Source organism: Cnephaeus nilssonii (assembly GCF_951640355.1).
Source record: "Cnephaeus nilssonii genome assembly, chromosome: 17".
In the NCBI taxonomy this organism is placed as follows: Eukaryota; Metazoa; Chordata; class Mammalia; order Chiroptera; family Vespertilionidae; genus Cnephaeus; species Cnephaeus nilssonii.
In genome coordinates, this window is record NC_137088.1 from 43,358,975 (window position 1) to 43,379,672 (window position 20,698).

Genomic DNA, 20,698 nt, shown 5'->3' on the forward strand with positions numbered 1-20,698 from the left:
AGGGTTGGTGGATGAGTGACCAGCACCTTAAGGCCTCCAAACAATGCCTCACACTGGAGCGCAATTCTTGTTCTCAATCCTCCCCATTCTCCAGACATCCCCGGTGGAACACACACACACACACACCTCAATGTCAGTCATCCATGTGGCATGCACTTGATCTAGGGGCAAAATCCATAGCCAGGGGTACTTGGGGTGGTGGCTGTTTTGTTTTTCTACTTCCCTGCCCTTGTCCTACCCCTGGCTGAGCATCCCAGCCTGTGCAGGGAGAGATTCTGGTGACCCGCCACACCCTTGGCTGGCCCTTCCTGCTCCTTACTTGTCTCTGCTGACTGGACCCCTCCACTGCCCTGGCCCAGGGCCACCCTGGCCTCCCTTGCTGGGCACATCAAAATGTCAAGTGTGGGCTTTCCACGAACTGCAAGAGATGCCCTTGCTCCCAGGGGCTGGCTTTCTTTCTCCAGGGAAGAGGGAACCCAAGGTTATCAAAGATCCCCTTGGGACCTCTCTCCACCTCCTGAGTCTACTTTCCTCTCATTCTCTCTAGGCCTTCACCGCTTACCCATCAGGTGGGCATTTTCCAGTTTTCCAGTCTTTCCTGAGATCTGCCCATGGGAGATGAAGGCTAAACAAGAGGGCTCTGTGCCTGGCAAATCCATCCTCCCCCAGTCCCTCTCCCCACTCGGTTTTGCCCAGCCACTGCCACCTGGGGTTCTCCTGGCTGGGGAAGCTCAGTGGCTCTGGGCAGGCCCCGCAGAGGATGCCTCTAGAATCCATTCCTTGGACCCAGTTCCTGGGCGGAGGCACTGAGAGGTGGCAGGAAATGAATTGGTTAAGAACGCAGCTCCCAGAGGGTGCTGAAGCCACTGGCACCTGAGTGCCTGGAGGCAGCACGCTCAGATGATCCTGTTCCTAAGAAGGAAAGGGCCCTTCATGTAAGAATTTGCTCCATTCATGCAATCAGCCCAGAAACACTGGCTACTGAACTGCAGACCTTTATTATTTGCTCTGATTCTGAATTATCTGGATAATTTTCTGTTTCTTTCCAATTGCTTTTGCTTGTTTGTGTTGACACAACCCCAACAGTTTCATTTCCTGCTTTGTTCTTTCCCTTTGCGAAGGTGGTGTTAGATAGTGGTGAAGAGTTTGAACTCTGACATCTGCAGTTGCAATCCCCTCTCCCTTACGTCCTAGCTGTGAAAGCTTGGACAAGGCATTCAGCCTCTAGGTGCCTCAGAACCCCCTTAAACACACACAACAACAATAACAACTCAACAAACAAAACCAGGGGGAGACAATGACCTGTCACACAACAAAGAAAAGCAGAAAGACAATGACCTCCCTGGTAGGGATAAAGTGATGCAAAGGAAGACCTTGAAAATCAGGGATGTGGGGAGAATGGACGGGCATGATCACGAAGCACTTAGGGTGGGTCGGGCACTAATACCTGCTCTTCTACAGAAAGCAGCTCTGACAACAGACGTTTTTGCCACTCCTTTGGTGGCAAAACTAGACCTCACGTGACAAGGCCATTTATAGTCTTAATTTACCCCAGTTGGCGTGAATGTTCGTACTGTTCACAGAAGAAATATGAACAGTGTTGGATTACTGGGTCCTTCCCCAGACCTCACGGAGGCTGTTTGCAAACGAAATAATCGTATGCCCTATTTTATCTTTCAAGAAAAAAAATCCCAAAATTTCTGACAAACCTATCGACCCCGAGGACTTCAGGTGGAGGGTTGTGAATTTGATCTGATGATATGAATAATGGGTGTGCTGAGACGACACGGTGAGAATGGAATGAGCTCTGTGGCCGTGTTTTCATGGCTGTAGCCCCATGCCTGGCACTTAGTAGTTGCTCAACAATATTGGTTGAATGACCAAATAAATGCATGCCTGGATGAAAAGGTTATTTCCAGAGAAAAATGTCAAGGGGAATCAACAGGAAACCCACTTTGACCCTTCAGTCGGGGGGGGGGGGGGGGAGGGGGCGGGCTACTTAGAAAGCCAGGCTCATTTGCAAAGCTCGTTCCAAGATGGGCCTTGACTGCTTTGGCCGGGCAATGGACAGTGCGAAGGAGGGGAATCCACGCCTCTCCATCTCCCTCCCCAGAGGCTCTCTTCCACAGATCTCCAGCTCCTGGATCCCCACCTTTCCCCATGCGCACCTCGTGTGTATCTGGGTGTATGTCCACAGATTGAGTCATCTGCAGACACACTAGCAAGGCATCACCACGCTCCCCTCATTAAAAATGCTTTTGAGTCTGTGGAACAAATAAATCAATATTTTTGGCTGCTCTCCCAACAGGGTTATTTCACAAAACAGAGTGCAAGATAAGGAATTTATGAACCATCTCATCCCTGTGCCGCCGTTCCCAGTGGGAGAAAGCAGAGCCGGGGTTGACATTCTGGGAAAATCCCCCCCCCCTCCTTTTTATGCCAGGCAAATAATATTTTATGGCCCTGGGTTTTATGGCGGTGTTTTAATGATCCGCTGTAGAAAGCGGGTTTTCTCTCCAGTCGCTAGAATTTGTCAAGAAGGGCTGGAGGCCATAAAAGTGGGACGGGCCCCAGGGACAAACAGGCTCCATCTTCTGAAATAAACTAATAAAGAGTCCCAAAATGTTTACTCCTTCACCTCAGAGTCAAGACCAGCCAGGCTGCCTGGGAGGGGCGCCCAGATGGAGCACTAAATGGGACAAAGAGGCCGGAAGGGGGACCACCACATGGCCACAGTCAAAGTAATACGGTCACATTGTGTTCTCACCGGCCACTGGCCTGGGAGGTACAGGGGCTCCCTGCGCTTCCGGGACATTTTTGGACACTGACTCAAGGAGGCTCCTTGAAAATCTCAAACTCTCCTGGCACTAGGCCTAATCACGGTGACCTCCTAACTCAGAGCCCTCTTTATTTGTGTAGTCAAGTGCTTTGGGGCTGCGGGGAGGGGGAGGGCCTGCATGGATACTAGAATTTTTTAGTTTTTTTAGTTTTAAGTAATTTCAAAGTCCAACAGAACTGAGTCTGAACCCCAGCTCAGCCTCATACTGACTGAGTGAGCCTAGCAGGGTCACATGCCCATCTAAGCCTTGATTTCCCCACCTGTGAGGTAGAGTATGTAGGGGTCTAACAATTGAGGTAACGTTCAGAAGGCCCTGGTGCAGCCTCCGCTCGTGGCAGCGGCTGCTGTGATTATTTCAACACTAGGCATGTTGGTCCCTGGGTCCTGGGCGAAATTCTGAGACAAATGAGTTGCCTGAGGAGGGAGGAGGCAGGGGTCCCAGGAAAATGGAGGGAAATGTGGGAGGCAGTTATGAGATTATCTGCCATGTCTGCATGAAAGAATTCAGTAAGGATGAGGCCAATCAGTGCTGAGATAATAATGAGTATTACTTCCAAATAAGAATCGCTGGTAATATTTACTGAGCTCTCACTATGTGCTAGAGGCCAGCCTACTGTTTAACTCTTCATGTCATTGCTATGTTTCATGCCTGCTCCTTCATAGGGTAAATCCTATTATTTGCACAATGTGGAGAAAAGGAAAGGTTCAAAGAGATCACAGTTTCTATAAGCCCAAGGTTTCTGTGCTCAAACCCAAGAGTTAGAACCCTGGTACTCCAACTCTAAGTAACAGAGGCTCAGCCCCCATCCTTTATCTACTTACTAGAGGCCTGGTGCATGGATTCATGCACCAGTCAGGTCCCTCGGCCTGGCCTGCGGGGATAGGACCAAAACCAGTCCAGTGCAAGAATTCGTGCATGAGGCCTCAGTATGCATATAGGATCCTCCCCCCTTCTCTCTGAGATTCATCAGTCTGTTCCATGTTTCCATGCCTGTGCATCGAGCATCTTCCCCCTGGTGGTCAGTGCACATCATAGCTACCGGTTGAACAGTCGCTTAGGCTTTTATGTATATAGATGACTGAAGACAAAACTATTTTGTAAAAGGTGTTTCCCTGGTTCCCAAATGCACCCACACTTTCCCCTTGGCCTCTCCTATGCAAAACTGATGTTAAGAGGAAAGAGTCTTTCTTGAAAGCTCTGATTTACTCCAGGAAACACCAAGCATGACACCCACCAGAATCGGCCCCACCAGGAAAGCCTGATTCAAGTCCAGTTCTGTGGGGCTGTTAAGATTTGTCCTGACTTCACTAACTGCCTTACCACGAAGCTATGACTTCCCTGCCCTCATTCCACCACCACCGTCAGGAACCACAGCTTCCATACTGAGCCACCCACCTGGATTCTGACCTTGTATGGGCAGTGTCCTTTGAATTCCCTGCTCTCTGAAAAGGGCTTGGTCTGGTGCTCCAGGGTTAGCCCTGATGAGGACAGGGGTCTCTCTCCCCCGTGCAGCTCAGATCATATCATTCCTCTGCTTAACGTCCTTCAAGGACGCCCCAGTGTACCAGATAAAGCCCAAACAAGCCAACCTGCCTGCCAGGCTCCTCAGAACGCATCCTTTGCCTCTGTGGCTCCCTCTGCCTGAAAAGCTGTTCTTCTGATCGGGGCCCCCTCACTCCATCAGGTCAGCACCTTCATGTACATACTAACTTAATGCAGCCCCCACCCCCCTGCCAGTGACTCTGTTTGATTCTCTTCTTTCATCCCAATCTAAAATTATCTTATTTGCATGCATGTTTATTTATTTACTAGAGACCTGATGCACAAAATTCGTGTAAGAGTAGGCCTTCCTTCCCCGGCTGCCGGCACCGGCTTCCGTCTGGCACCTGGGTCCCGGGCTTCCCTCCGGCTGCCCGCAGGCACCCGGGACCCAGGCTTCCCTCGCAGCCCGGCTTTGTCCAGAAGGTTGACCGGAAGGACATCGAGAAGGTTGTTCAGCTGTCGGGTCTAATTAGCATATTATGCTTTTATTATTGTAGATTTGTTTGTTTTATTTTTCCTCTCCTAAAATGGGGCCGGGGTTTCACCTTTCTTGTTCAAAGCTTTAACCTCCAATGACTGGCACAGAGAAAATGCTCAGAATGAATGAATGAATGATCATGCCCATAGCCAGATAATGGCTAAGCAAGGGTTTAAACTTCGGCACTTTGACTCTAAATAACTTAACCACCATAGTTTATTTACCTATAAATAAAGACAAAACTTTCCTAAAAGGTGCTTCCCTGGATCCCAGAATGTGTCCACATTTCCCCCCGGCCTCTCCCACACAAGGCTTACCTTAAGTGGACAGGGGCTGATAAGAGAAATAGTTTTCCTCTGAAGAAAGACAGTATCCCATTACTCTCCCCTCTTGTCATGTTGTTTTTTTCTGAAAAGTTGTTTTCCCTTCACTGGCCTTTTCTTATAAAATGGTCAGTTTCGTCAGTTCCATATTTTATGTGGGCCACTGGGCATCTAGATGCTAGATTTAGAATATCGATTTACCATTTTGGGGGAACACAAGTCCCTTTACTTACAGGAAAGAAGCTTTCTTATCCGAGGGACAGAAAAAAATGCTGGAATTTTTATTTTGTCCTATTTTATCCATTGTTTATAATTTTCAATATCTTGTGCCTAAATCTGTGTACCAGGATTTAGAAAGCTGCGTCAGGCATTCTCAATAATTACTTTTGTTCCCAAGCAACCCATTACACAGCCATCTCCTTTGGGTATGTAAGAGCAGGCTTTTAAAATTTTTAGTTAAGTTCCATTTTCTAGAAAGAGAATCCAGAAAACTGTAATATTTCTCCCAAATTTTGGACTTATACTTTGAAACCAGCTGGCAAAAGAATAAGATGTCGTTAGAAAGCAGCTGGGTAAAGCACATGTTTGGTTCTAGCTAGATTCTAAAACACATCAAATCGATCCCTTTCCAATAGGAAGTAAGGACAGGCCTCCTTGCATGACCTGGAAAGCCGACCTGGAGGACACGTTGGAATGAGGGCTACGATGGACTCGCCCTGAGAGAAAAAGTGACATCTCAAAACTGAGTAAGAATGTGACCATCCCTTCTGGTCAGTTTCAGCTATGAGACACTAAATTTTTAATATCAAACCAATAAGCGATAAACATTTTAAGTAAGAGAGAATCAGAATAGCCAAATAAAAAAGCCAGAGTTGAGCTATCTAGTCAATTACTTGGTCTGCCTGACACCAAACTGTGCACAAGAAGCTGATGGCATTTTTAAACTTTTCAAGAATGTTCTGACATCATAACAATTTCACATCTTATTGAATTTTAACTGGAGTGACTCTAATATGATATCACTCTTCTATGCAAATGGCCTCAGCCTACTTAAAAGGGACCACAAATAATTCTAAATAGCAGAATTAAATCCCAATTCTTTTTAATGTTGCATACTTTGCTGCTATAATCATCAATGCTCAGTAAAGTGACACTGTTATGATTTCCCAAACCTGTCTCAATAAATCAGTGAATTTTGGATAAAGGCTTTTTTTTTTTCTTCTCCACCCAGTTAAACCCTTGATTCGCTGTTCTGTAAGTGTCCATTAAGGTCCAGTGACAATTCATTGACTTTGAAAAACATGAGAAACACTCCCAGGGAAAAAGATCCCAATGTCACTGAATGTATTTAAAGTAAGTGGTTTTGACTTAAGCAAAGATTTCTACTTAACCCAGAAGAAAAGCAGTCATTCCTTGGAAATACCACAGAATTGAGGAAAGTGAAATGAATGATGGCAAAGGATTAAATTTACCTATTCCAGCCGGTACATATATCTACTGAGTATATACAGGAACACGATGGCTCCACTCACGTGTCATTTGTGGACAGCCCTCTTCTTCTCAACCCAGGAGCATGATCCTCTCAGTCATGCAGATATGTCATAACAGAGATTAGTTGGTACATAAGCGACATCCCTTCCTCGTTCTGCACGCTCATTTCAAGGATGTTTGAACATATCTCTTTGCTATTTAAAATAGGATTCAATCCATATGATAACAGCATCTATTTCAAAATTCAACAACAGAAAACAGAAACAAATCATAAATTTTGAGAGTCTGTTTATTGGGACTGAGTTATAGCTAAAGGAAATAAAGAGCAGTTTAACACACATGGAGGAAAAGCACATGAAAAGTAATAGCTGTAAGCTTAACTGATAGGCTACTAATTCATTCATTCATTGATTCATTCATTCATTGCATTGTTTGCTCATTCAACAAATATCCATCGATCATATACTATGGATCATCAACCACTCATTTAATAAGCATATGGTACACCCATTCATTCCTCAAATTAGTATTGTATATACCGGATCACGTAGGCTTTTTCATTTTAGTCAACAGATAATTATTGAGCACTTACTGGGTGCTAGACCTGAACAGGCTTCACAAGAAAGTCCCACATGGATGGGTGAGATGGGAGCCCCCGAAACGTTTTTGTCCACCATCCTGATGTTACTGCTGCTGGCTCAAGGTCACTGGGCCTGTGGCCTCTTGGTTCAGTGGGTTTAGAACAGGGCTTAAAGGGCTTCAGAACCAAGTTCAACATTAGGGATTTCTCCTTGTGCTGGCTAGCCACCCTAGAAGCCCCACGAGTGTTCAGCAAGAGAGAAGGGTTGCCTCAGAAGAATCATTTGCATATTGCCATATGCCTGATGCTTTTTTGTTTTGAACCTAGCTGTGCAGTCTCATAATGGTACATTCTTCAGTCTGCTTCCAAACTCACTGTTGTGATGGAGAGTTTTCACTTGGGCCATAAAACGGTGAACATGTGTTTGAATGGTGCCCCCCTCCCCCACAAGACAGGAGTTTGAATCACAGGTGGTTCATCTGTTTCTTCCTTTTTTTGTGTTAAACTTTCCTCAATTACCTACTATATGCCAGGAATTATGTAGATATGGAGAAGCAGAAATGAAGGAGCCATGGCTCCTGCTCTCAAGGGTTCACAGTGAAGCAGGACATCCAGGCACGTGCAATAGTGATGTGCAGTGTGGTGCTTATTAATGCCACACAATGAGTGTGTGTGAGTCACAGCAACAGAGGAAAGCAGGCCTGTTATTAAAGAAAGAAGATACAGGCCTGTGTCAGCTCTGGAGACAGGGCACCTCCTCTGAACGCTTAGAGCTGTTGCATGTCTAGCACTATTTTCTCCTTCCTCTGGTAGGAGCACCTAATTATCCTTTGAGGTTTCACCTACACTCGCCTAACAGGCCACGTGATTTAGCAGGGCTGGCTTCATCCCATGAGTCAAGGGTATGAGCATGTGACTCAGGCTTGGCCAATCAGAGAAGAGTCATGTGACACAGATCAGTTTTTTGTTTTGGCTATAGTAGGATAGAGGAACCAATTTTCCTTTGAGGACACTAACCTGGTTGGCTGTACATGTAGAGTTTCTGGGTGAGGGATTGGGAAGGACCACATTATATAAGCAATGTTTGAAGTGAAGGCAACAAAAATAAGCCGAGTCCCCAAAATGGAGGGGAAACAATACACTGGTCTTCTGACTTTGTTGGAGCCCTTGGATGAGGCCCATATTAACCAACCTTGCCAGTCTTCCAGGAAATCAGTCTGCATTGGTTTTATCACTTTCAGTTCAAAGAGTTTTGACAATATACAGCATTTGCTTGTTATAGAAAATTCATATTTAAGTAAAAGAGGCAAAGTTGGGCATTGGGTTAAGTGGCAGATAGCCTGTTCCCTGCTGGGTTTGGACCAGCTTCCAGAGACCAGAGACGAAAGGAGATGTGATCTGAGACCATCCTCAGTTACTGTGAGACAGAGCATCTAGTCAGGCCAGGAAGAAACATATGGGAGTGAACATTCAAGTATGAATGCTGTGGAGTGGGAGGAGATTCCATTGGCAAATCAAGCAGGGATTTGGGGAGCACTTTGAGGATACGCTGGTGAGGTCCAAGCCAGGAAGAGAGTATGTGAGGGGTTGGTTTCTCTTGGAGACAAAACACTCGGAAGCTGGGTGAAGGATGATGCAGCCCATGACCTGCTCCTATATCTATGGGACAGCTGGCTTGCATATATTGGAGACTATCAGTGGGAAAGTCAGCAACTACCTTGTAAAAGTAGACCTTGAATGCTGTGGTCTCTCCATACTGTTTCATTGGGAAACATAATTAAATAATTTAAATAAATTAAATCCATTAGGGTTGACTTTGAAACTTAAAATCCAAATATTCACGAGGGGAGAAAAAAAAAGACCATAGATTCACTATGCCCATTAGAAAAATAATATTAAATAACTACATTTTCAATGTGGATTCATCAATTATTCCAAAAAAATACTTCTTGCAAGCTCGTGTGCCTGGCACTGTGCTATGGGAAAGGCTACAGAGGTGGGCAAAGCTTAGATGAAGTTCTTGCCCTGATGCTGCTAACACACCTTCCCTGCCTAAGAGATCTCCCTCTTCCCTGGTAGTGAATATGTTCATTCATTTAGTCATCCATTCCATGGCTATTTATTTGCATCAAATTGTATAAATATACACATTTATATAACAAAGTAAAAGCTAAAATAGCAGAACATTTCAGGAAATAGCTATCCTTTCAGGTTAAATGAATTGTTTGGTAAATTGAGAAGGTAAAAATTAACATGCAAAACCCCTGCTGTGCTTCTAAAACTCCCATTTCATTACCTTCATTAAAAATGGAAAACCTGCTCATTTCTTCTTCAGTAAATACAGGGGTAAACCTGTTTGACACAGTCTTCAAAGAGTCAGCATGCTGGTGCAGTGGTTAGAGCAGTGGTTCTCAACCTTTCTAATGCCACGACCCTTTAATACAGTTCCTCATGTTGTGGTGACCCCCAACCATAAAATTATTTTCGTTGCTACTTCATAACTGTAATTTTGCTACTGTTAATGAATCATAATGTAAATATCTGTGTTTTCCAATGGTCTTAGGCTCTACAGCAGTGGTTATCAACCTGTGGGTCGCGACCCACAGGTTGAGAACTGCTAGCAGGGTCGCCTAAGACCATCGGAAAACACAGATATTTACATTACGATTCATAACAGTAGCAAAATTACAGTTATGAAGTAGTAACAAAAATAATTTTATGGTTGGGGGTCACCACAACATGAGGAACTGTATTAAAGGGTCGCGGCATTAGGAAGGTTGAGAACCACTGGTAGAGCGTCGCTGTCTAGTACCGGGGTCGTGAGCTGCATGTGGCTGTCGAGCACTCGAAATGTAGCCAGAAATGCAAAATATAAGCTGAATGTCAAAGCCTTAGGACAAAAAAGAGAGGATTCTAAAATACCTCATTAATAATTTCTATGTTGAAATGATAATATTTTTGATATATTGGATGAAAAATATATATTCTTGAAATTAATTTCTCCTGCTTCTTTTTACTCTTTAGAAAAATATGGGGCCTAGCAAATGTAAAATGACAGATGTGGCTTGCATTATGTTGGAAAGCACTGGGTTAGAACAGGACTCTGACGTCAGAGCGAGGATTGAGATCTGGCTTCTCTATTTAACAACTACATGGCCCTGGATGACATAACCTCCCCAAGCCCTGGCTCCCTGACCACCCTGTGCAGGGGCCCTAACAGTCCCTGCCTCGCTGGGCTGTTGCGACCACTAAATGAGAAAAGACATTTGCAGTGCTCAGCACAGGCTGGACACGTCCTTCCTTCTGAGTGAAGGTCAGCTCTTCAGAGCCACTGCAGGACTGCACCTGGGAAGCCAGGACACTGGGCCAGGTCACCAAAGACAGGAAAATATGCACGAGAATTTGCATACATCCCTGACACTGAGTTGTTTCCTTTGGATTTGCCATCTCCCTAAATCTCAAGTGCTGGAAAAATGAGGGCACTCTTAATGGACAGTCGTAGAGAGCTGGGTTCCGGGAAAGCACAAGGTCTGATGGTTAGGAGTGGGTTGATTAAGGGCTAGTACTCACTGGAACTCCTCGCGGTACTGGGAATGCATGAATCACTGTTAACAGAGGTGATGTCTCCTGAGAGCCGACTGTGTGCGGGACCCGTGCTAAGCATTTCACCTGAAGGTCGTGCTCCCAAGGCCCTGAAGCACAGGGAGGGGGAGAGGTTTGCTCAGGGTCCCCCAGCCACGGGTTGGCAGAGACAGAACTCAGCACAAGTTTATTTTACCCCCAAAGTCAATCTCTATATGACTGGAGCAGAAAATCCCGGGTGATGTTTCATTCCCTGTGACCACGAAGTCATGCAGCCTCTGTCAGAGCTCCGAGGACTGCTTAGAGGAGGAGGACTGGTTTACCTCAGAAGTTCCAGATGATTGCACCAACACAGGAGAACCTGAGATCCCCCAGTCATGCAACGGTCTGCTTTCAAAGGTTTCCAATCCTTAGTTATAAGGCAGCAAAGAGCATCCATCTATAATAACGGCCCCATTAAATGCAGCCCTTCTTCCCTACGATTCTACAACATTCCCGGCCAGAACTGCAAAAGTGGTAGAACTTTTCCTCTTGAGAATTTCCTAGGACCTTACAAACATGACCCCATTAATCCACTCAATACCCGGATGAGATAGGTAGTTGGAAGTTATTATTATTGCCACTTTCAAGATAGAAAACCTGAAGCCAAGAGAGATTAAGCAATTAGTCCAAGGTCAAATGGTGAGCTAAAGACAGACCTGGAAATGAAACAATTATCTTGTGAAATTCGACTCAAATGCACAAACTGATTGGCTAGTTACCACCACGTGCTACTATCCGGGTAGGTGCTCTCCGTGCGAAAGGACTGGCTTTTCAGCGAGATTTCTGCAGCTGCACTGGACTGACTTTGTATGGAGGGTTTTAATACCAATGTTCAAACTGACATCAGATTTTCCCAAAATATTGTCTGAAGGAAAATACAGCTCTTTGCTCCAAATGTGGTATCCATTTTACCTAGCTCTGCTACATTGAATCATACCTATGAGCACAGTTGGGAAGAATAAAGGGTGAATTGTTCTACCACGAACTCCTGCTTCTGCTTTCTTTCCTTCAGAGACAATCGGTGGCACATGAGAAGGTTTAGGTGCATCTTGTCATTTACTCTGATGTTGAGACTAAGGAAAGATGACCATAAACTATCTCTGAACTGTACAAAATCTGGAACCCAACTACTCACCTTTGAGCTTCCCATCACTTTACAGTCAAATATCCTTTACTCTTTCGAGCTGTACACGTTTGACACCCGGTGAATTGTTTGAACCCAAGTTGGGGAAAGAGAAGACTTCCTGGTGAGGAACCCATGCCTTAACAATTCCAAGGGCACGTGCACAGAAACACGGCGTACTAGACAAAATGCCACTAATGATTCCTCTCTTCCAACTTTGGAAAAGGCCCCGCCCCTCCAAACACCTGGAGCAAATTTTTATTTCTCTCGGCCCACCTGAGTCTTTGGTTATTTAAAGTCAACTGCTCCGTTATCAATGTTGACTGGTTTGGGGCAACATGAGATATAAAATGTTGGGAGGAAAATAAGGCCCATTTCGTGAACTCGGTAGGAGGGCATCTACCCTTTCAGAAATGCCACGTGCCATGCTCTGAGCTTGTTCCTTAAGAATTCACAGTCATCACTTTTGGACTTGTTGAATCCTGGCTTCTTCAACTAGTTAAATCAGACTCGTGGGCAAATTCTTCTGCCATGACTTGCCAATTTCTGCACGTCCAGGAGATTTGGAACAGATCATTCTAAGAAATTCCAGTTATGTCCCCTAACACAGCTTAACCTACTCAACCTTTCCTCAGCCCCCTTGGTCCTGTGCTGATGTGGACAGCTCCTTCCAGAAACAAACTCAACTCAAGCCTACGCCAGGAATGTTATGTTGCTAATGCACAGACACTGCTGCAGGGGCGGGAGGGGGCGGGGATTAAGCTTATCCATTTTCTTCTTTCCAAAAATCAACACTTCGGGGGAATCCAAAGGCAAGACAGTTCCTTCTCTGTCACGCATGTCCACCTCCTTTCTCACAAACTGAAAACATGATGCTCAGAAACCGAAGCATTTTCCATTAGAGTGTGGGGTCCAAGCCCAACATCTAGCAAAGGACTGTCTTGAGCATTTCCAACTGAAGTTATGGTGTCTTAATATTTCCTAGCTTGTTGCTGTCTTGGGATATTTGCATGGAGCCCGTGAAGCTGCCCTGTTTGAAGGCTGGTGAATAGCATGGCATTATTTGCAAACAACCATGCTGTAAAATAAACTACGAAAGGCAACTGCCTTACCCAAGGAACACTAAAGACTAAGGCCATGGATTTTGGCCACAGGCAAGGTCACCGATTCCCAACCAACCCCTGGCTAATTCTAATGTCTTATTCTTCTTCGAGACGTGTGCGGCATTTGGGAGGAAAGGGGAAATGAGCCTGTCCAATGCAAAGTCTTCCGATGGCAAACAAATGCTTTGCCAGGCCGGTATGAGTCCTTTTTCTGTTTTTCTCACCAGGCACACATTTCTTATCATACAAGTCAAGCAGGTCTTTCCTGCATTTTAAAAAGCCGGTGCTTTATTGTCCAAAACCCTTGCTCTTGAGTGCATGTGTTTTGTGGAAGTACAAGTGGTAATTACACAAGTCTTTCCTTCCCTGTCATTGGCAACAGTCACCAGGGAAATTTACAGCCCCCAATATCCAGATCTGGAAACTGGTTATTAAACGTGGTCGAGGAAAACCCTGACGTGGCAAATGGCCTCCGAGCAAGCAGCAGCTCGGCAGCAGTGCTTGCGAGCGTGGCTGGGAGTCGGCAAGGGACTGTCAGTTTTGTTTCATTGAACATTTTTGCTATTTATGATAATGTTACCACTACTTATCGTTATCATTTCCATTTGCTTAGAATACATTATGTGGATGGCATTACATTAAGTGGCCACTTGATCCTGGGGTGTTTTGTGTGTTTTTTAAACAATCTCCTGGGAATGTTTTATAATTTTAGAATGAGGAAACAAACACGGAGAGGCCACGTAACCAGCCCAGGGTTGTTGGTCTGGGACGTGGTGGGGTCAGGGTTTTAACACCTCCAGAGGCTTTGAACTCAGGTATGATCAAGAGTCAGGCAGGAACACACCGGGTGAAGCTGGCCAGGGGTAGCCTTTCAGAGAATAAGGAGGACAAGGGAGAAATGGCAAGTGTATCTAACACCTCCCCAGGCTCCCAGACTCCAAGCTTACCTCTGCTGTCCTGCCAAAACATTCGGAGGCCTAGTGCTGGCCAGAAATATCTGAAGCCCGAATTCATCCCACTAGCCCTTGAGTTCCAGTCTCTTTAATTTGAAATTTGATTCATGCTTAATGGCATTAAAAAAATCTCAGGATGCCTTAGCCGGTTTGGCTCGGTGGATAGAGCGTCGGCCTGTGGATCAAAGGGTCCCGGGTTCAATCCCAGTCAAGGGCACGTACCTCGGTTGCAGGCTCCTCTGGCCCAAGCCCTGCTCAGGGTGTGTGCAGGAGGCAACCAATCGATGTGTTTCTCTCACATCGATGTTTCTGTCTTTCCCTCTTTTTCACTCTCTCTAAAAATCAATGGAAAAATATCCTCATGTGAGGATTAAAAAAAATATATATCAGGATAACCTTTTAAAATGAGATATAACATACAGAGAGAAAAGTAAAGAAATCTTGAAAATATCACTTGATGAATTTTCCAGAACTGAACAAAGCCATGTAACCAACTTCCCAGGACAAGCATCACAATAGTGCCAGCATCCCAGACACTCTTTTCGCCTTTCCCAGGCATTAACATCCAGAAGGTTAGCCACTGTCCTCACTTCTAACCCAGCAGATGAACTTGGTCTGCTTCTGAGCCTTGTATGCATAGATTATATAGTATGTCCTCTTGTGTTCACCTGCTTTCACCTAACTTCATGGGAGATCCATCCATGTTGTGGCATGTGGCAACAGTCTTCTCAAATCTGTTGTTTGAGACATTCATGTTGATATGTTACACCTGAGTGCCTGAGGAGGAAGAGTTCCTTCTCTGAACACAGGTTCTAGAAAATGAAATAAGTCACTCTAGGACCTTGTTAGAGCTATGAAGGGACTTTGATAGTTAAAAGATTTTTTCTAAATATTTTCTCATTTTTCTCCTCTTATAGCCCATGTCAGGTAGTTAGGAGACAAAATTCCCATTGGTTAGATTGAGAAACAGAGGGTGCCTGCAGGTGTGCGAGCGCATGTGGTTATACAATTGAGATTTCAGCTGAGCTGCCTTGATTGCCAATGTGATGCTGAACGCACACCGTGGTGCTCCTCTCTGGGCCAAAGGCCTTTCAAAGGAAAAATGAACCGGTCTCTAAGGTTGTTTGCTGTGTGCATTCAACGTTTCCCTCCTCAGAATTCATTTTCTTTCTTATTCCAGGATCCACCTTTCCCCTTCTTGATTCCAAGATTGAGGTGGGGTCCATTCCTAGCAGCAAAGAGCACATGATTCCGCCCCTTGGCAGAGAAACATAGGTTGTGGGGTCTCACACGCAACCTTGAGGGAGCTCGGGAATGCATTACCATGAAGGGTGCAAAACCAAGAAAAAAGAGTGAGAAGTCATTTCAGTTTCTGGAACAAGCCACACCCGAAACCCACTACCTCTAAACTATTTATTGCACGAAGCCATGCATGTATATACTTATTTTTGCTCCAAGTATCTTGTGTTAGTTTTTTTTTATTATTATTCTTTTATTCTATGGCGGGGGGGGGGGAGCTTACAAAATAAAAAATCCTGAAAGATACATTTATTTAAATCCTCACATTTCTCCTCCCCAATTCAAGGAGCCGTAGCGTCCTTATCCAGTGAGTGGCAGCTATGTAGACATGGAGGTTTTGTCTTGAATTTATGCAAAGTTGCTCTCCTGAGTTCTCCCTAAGTGAAGTCACTGTGTTGACACAGACAACGTCTGTTTTGAAACCATAGAAATGTTGGCTTTGCCTTGTACTTGGGAAAGGGTCTATACCACCCACATCGACCATTCCTGCCATAGATGCTCACATAACCTAGCCCGGGAGGGCAAGGCTAAGGGAGGCAAAGATATTGTCAAGGGGTAGGGGAAACTCGTCCAAACAACAGAGCTCAAACAGTCTTCATCCAAAGGCTTTTGGAATTTCTTGCTCTCTAGCCAGTGTATCATCTACACTCTCCACAGAGTGACAGAGATTTATTCATTCATCTTTGCACGTTAGAAACCCATCATGGGGGTGGGGTGAGGGGGAGTAACTGCAGTGGAGACTCCTGACAGCATGCCTGAGCCAGGTGATCAAGGCCAGGACTCACGCTGAGAGTGCCGGCACCTGAGATGATGTGGTGAGAAGGGTGCTTTACCGCTGTGGTCCTCCTCCCGTAAACCAAACCCCAGTCTAATCACGAGAAAAAGATCAGACAAATCCCAGAAGATGGGCAACCTACGATAAACCAGACCCGTGCTCCTCAAAAATATCACGATCTTCAAAACAAGGGTGGTGTGAGAACCTCACAGCCTAGAGAGCCTACGGAGGTGTGAGTGGTCCCTGGGTGAGATCCTGGAACCGGAAGAGGACATTAGGTAAGACTCAGGGGATCTGAGTGAAGTGTGGACGTCAGTTAATGACCATGCATCAGCGGTGCTTTCATCTGTGAGCCCTTACTAACGAAAGGTCTAAATAACAGAGGGAACGGTACGTGTGGGCAGGGGGAGCTTATCTGAGAACTCTCTGCACTACCTGATGCATTTTTTGAAAATCTAAGACTGTTCTAAAAATAAAGTCTATTAAAAAATGAAGTTTATTGAAAAGTCCATCACTGGATTTCTATTGCTGCTGGAGGCTTTCCTAAAATTCAGAGACCCCAATGGGTCCTTGCAATGATTTTAGGTAGTTCACGTACAGTCTTCAACAACCCTGAACCACGTGGTAAATGTTCCTTCAGCGACCACTTCCGAGTCCTGATTCAGTAAGAAAGAGGGATTCCCCGTTTAGCCCTGGAAACACTCCTCCAACCATTGCCAGCCTCCCTTTCAGCAAAGAGAAAGCTTCAGGCTCCGAACTTTGTCCTCATTATTTTATTGTTCTTATATTTGGTGGTGCCTGTGTACTGAAAATGATCCTACTTTCTCATTTCTGATAGTGGTATTTCTTTACATAAAGTAAGCTTCTTAAAATAAAAATGTGAGCCCGTTTCGTTTTTTAAAATTACTTACCTCCAATGACATACTGTCTTCAGATACATAAAAAAACCAGGAAAGTGGTATTCTAATGACTGAGGATGGGACCCTGTGGCCAACAGCCCACACCCCTCAGCAGGGCACTCCAGCCCTCTCCCACCTGGGGACACCTGTCCAGTCTCTTGTCCCAGATGCTCCACCCTGCAAACCCAATGAGCTAGGAGGTCCGAGGTGCTGATGCCCAGGGCTCAGAAGAAATCAGAGGGATCCATGGATAGCAAGCTTAAATCCACGTACAGCTTTGTCTGGACTCTTTTTCACAGGTGGCTTCATTTCCATCGGGATCCCTGGCCATTGTCCCATCATATGGGTCAGCTGTGGTATTGATGAAGCAACCAATTCCTTTAGCCCCTGTGAGCTCTATAGGTGTGTTAAAGGCCAAACCTACTCCAGGGAAAACCTGCTGGGTGGGTGTGGCGAGCCTGCAAGGCCATGGCATACTCAGCCCCAGGGCGCCTTATGTGCCACACCAGCTCAGTCAGGTTCAGTGACCCTGAGAGGGGACGGTGAAAGATTAGAAAAGACAGATAAGAGAATGAAAGCTGGGTCTCAGTGGGACGCTGCCTCTCTGATGGAGGGACAGCACCACGGACTACAAGCTGTGTCTTTATTTTATAGCAGATGCCACCAGGCAAAGTAGGGGCGTGGTCAAGATGTTTACAACATTCTCCTGGGTTTCGATCCTACTCAATTACATGCACCTGATCAAGCTTTGTTTACTTGCAGCCCATATCACTTAGGCACGTGGGGTCACGTGTTCGGACCATAGGTTCAAGCTTACAACTACAGCTGTTGGCTATAATTGTGCTGGGAGGCTCTGCCCTCCAAGCTGGGACTTGCTCGTGGCCATGAGAGGACTGTGCCCTCTCATTAGTCCAAGGCTTGAACCTGTCCAAACTCTGTAGCCGCTCTCCACAGGTGGGTACCAGTGGGATCTGAACCCCAGCCCCATACGTCCCCTCCCATCTGAAGTGGGGCCCGATGCATCCCCGAAGCGGAGGAGCTTGCTGAGCTCTAGGTCCAAAACCTGACTCCTCCTCATCTAGGGCAGTGGTCGGCAAACTGCGGATCTGTTGACTAATGAGTTTGCAGGCCACTGACCTAGACTCTTGATTCCAATAATTACAGGCTGTTGTTGTTCCTTGTGATTAAGCCCATATCCCAGTGGTCGGCAAACTCATTAGTCAACAGAGCAGCAAACCGCGGCTCAAGAGTCGAATGTGGCTCGTGAGCCGCAGTTTGCCGACCACTGATCTAGAAGAACTTGGTGAGACATGTAAGCTCCCTGGACCCCCTCTTCCTTGTCTGTGAGAATAATAGTTCCTACCTCCTGGGGTTACTTTGAGGATAAATGAGTTCACGTAAGCACAGCACTTACCACAACGCTGGTTCCATGGAAGTCCTCTATAAACACCCACTGTTGCTGGTCATCTCTGTGGTCCCCACTCTCCTCACTGTCAAATGTGGGGCCTGGCAGTGCCCACCTCCTGGGACTGTTGTCAGGAATAAACGAGCCGGTGCACATTAGTCCTCAATGCTGTGGTCTGGCTCCTAGCAAATGCTCATGTTTGTTCATATTTACTTATTAGAGTAGGATTATTCACATGGATTAGTAATTCCAATAATTAGAATGTCTCTCCAGTCGTTTGCAACAGCAGTTCACAGATACTAGGAGTAGTCAAGGTTGATTTGCAAGGTCAGAACCTCGGGTGCACCCAAATCAAATCTGTATGGCAGGACTAGCTATTGCTTCTGCCTGCCCAGCGTTCCTCTAGAAGACAGCCCATTTCCCGCTTTGGAAACTGCCCCTCCCACATGCATTAGGCCTGTCAATCACTAGGCCTCACCCTCCAACTCCCTTATAAGGTGATTGGATGCATGCTCCAAATGAGCCAGTGAGAGTCTCTTTAGGGGCTGATAGGGATGTTGGGGAGAGAGGGGCTCTCCTCTAAAACCCAAAGCTGTTGGGAGTCAACTTTGCCACCAAGAGAGAACCTAGCAGAGTGGCGTCAAGCCCCTGGACAGTGCAGAGGACACAGGGAGAAGAGGAGGAATGGAGAGAGAGAGGGGCAGAGGGAGAGAGATGAAAAGGGAAGCATTGAGAGAGACAGGCAGAAAGGGAAGAGGGAGGGAAGGAAGACGGGAGACACCGTCAATGACTCATTTTTTTAACATGAACCTCTAGATCCAGCTATGCATAAAAGGGAAATTTATGCCTTGGCTGTTCATAACTCCCCTTTTCCTTTTTATATTTTTCTTCAAGTCCATAGGTTCTTCAAATGGGGTCCCAAGAAAATTAGAAACCACCACAACTGGAGCATTTATTAGAGATGGAATGAACTCACTTCAGAAAGAAACAAAGTTTATTTGATGAATATAAATAAGGCGATCAGCACAAAGTACTTCTCATACACATGGTAACAAATTTATGAACTGTACAGACCTTGTACGTTGTACTTCTACTAGACACGAGGTTACAATGACTGGCTAATACATGCCCACTGGTAGTTTCTGAGGGTTCCTTAGTTTTATTTATTTATTTATTTCATATCGAAGTCCATAATCACATGGTCAATATCACAACCCACATGCCACTCACTTGAAGAAATATTACAAGAAGCACTATCGAACGAGGGTCTCTGGGAAGCAGATACACTGACCCCTGGCAGCATTCAAACGCCACTCGACACAAAAACTTCTCAGATAGAACTTATGTCAACACATTGGAGGTCTCGTCATAAACACTGTTTAAAAGTAAATCGAAACCCGCTTTCAAATGAAAGTTGACACGCTGTTCACGTGCATACTGGATACACAAAAATCATTAAATACAAAAATTGAGACTGTACATGGAAATCAAATCAGGCATAAAGGACAAGTCTGCTTTTGCACAAAGCAAGAAGACCAACTTCTCCCAAATGGTAGCCTCAGCTTCTCTTTTTTCCAACTTCATTAGGATTAGGGGGGACCTGCTAAAGTTCGTGCAAAGGAAAGAGCTTCCCAACATCACAGTGTTTGTTGTAAACCCAGAGACTATTTTTAATATGTGAAAAGGGAAATTTTTTGTAACCCCCAAACATCAGGAATATTACAAGAAATGGGAAAAGATGCTATGTTAGAAAAATTAAAATTTTCAGGGACTAAATGACAGGCCCCCATCAATGTAGGCTCAATAATATCGTTAATTAACAAAAGTGGGGCAAAAAATGATCCCCCAAACAATAGCTGTGACAAAATTGGCACATACTTAGGAAGAGCTAACTCTACACGTTTGGTTGCTTTTTCTGTTTCAAGGACCCCATTTTCCGTCGTGGGTTTCCTGCTTCCTACTTCAAGTTTTCAGTTGCAGAGTTCAGGTCGGGACTTGGCTGTAAGAGACAGCGAGGACCTCCTGGGTGAGGACATCCACGCTGTTCATGGGGGCATGTTTGTGGCCTGGGCTCTCCGTGCAACATTGTGTGAACATGTGCTAAATACACTTGCGAAGAACTCTGCTCACTTTTCCAATCAAGACCTACATCCCTTTGATAAAGGACAGACTTTTTAAACATGAATGTATTTGGATGGTTTATGCAACACGGAAGCTTGACAGAGCTCACTATTACTTACAAGGACGAAGCCAGAAGCAAGAA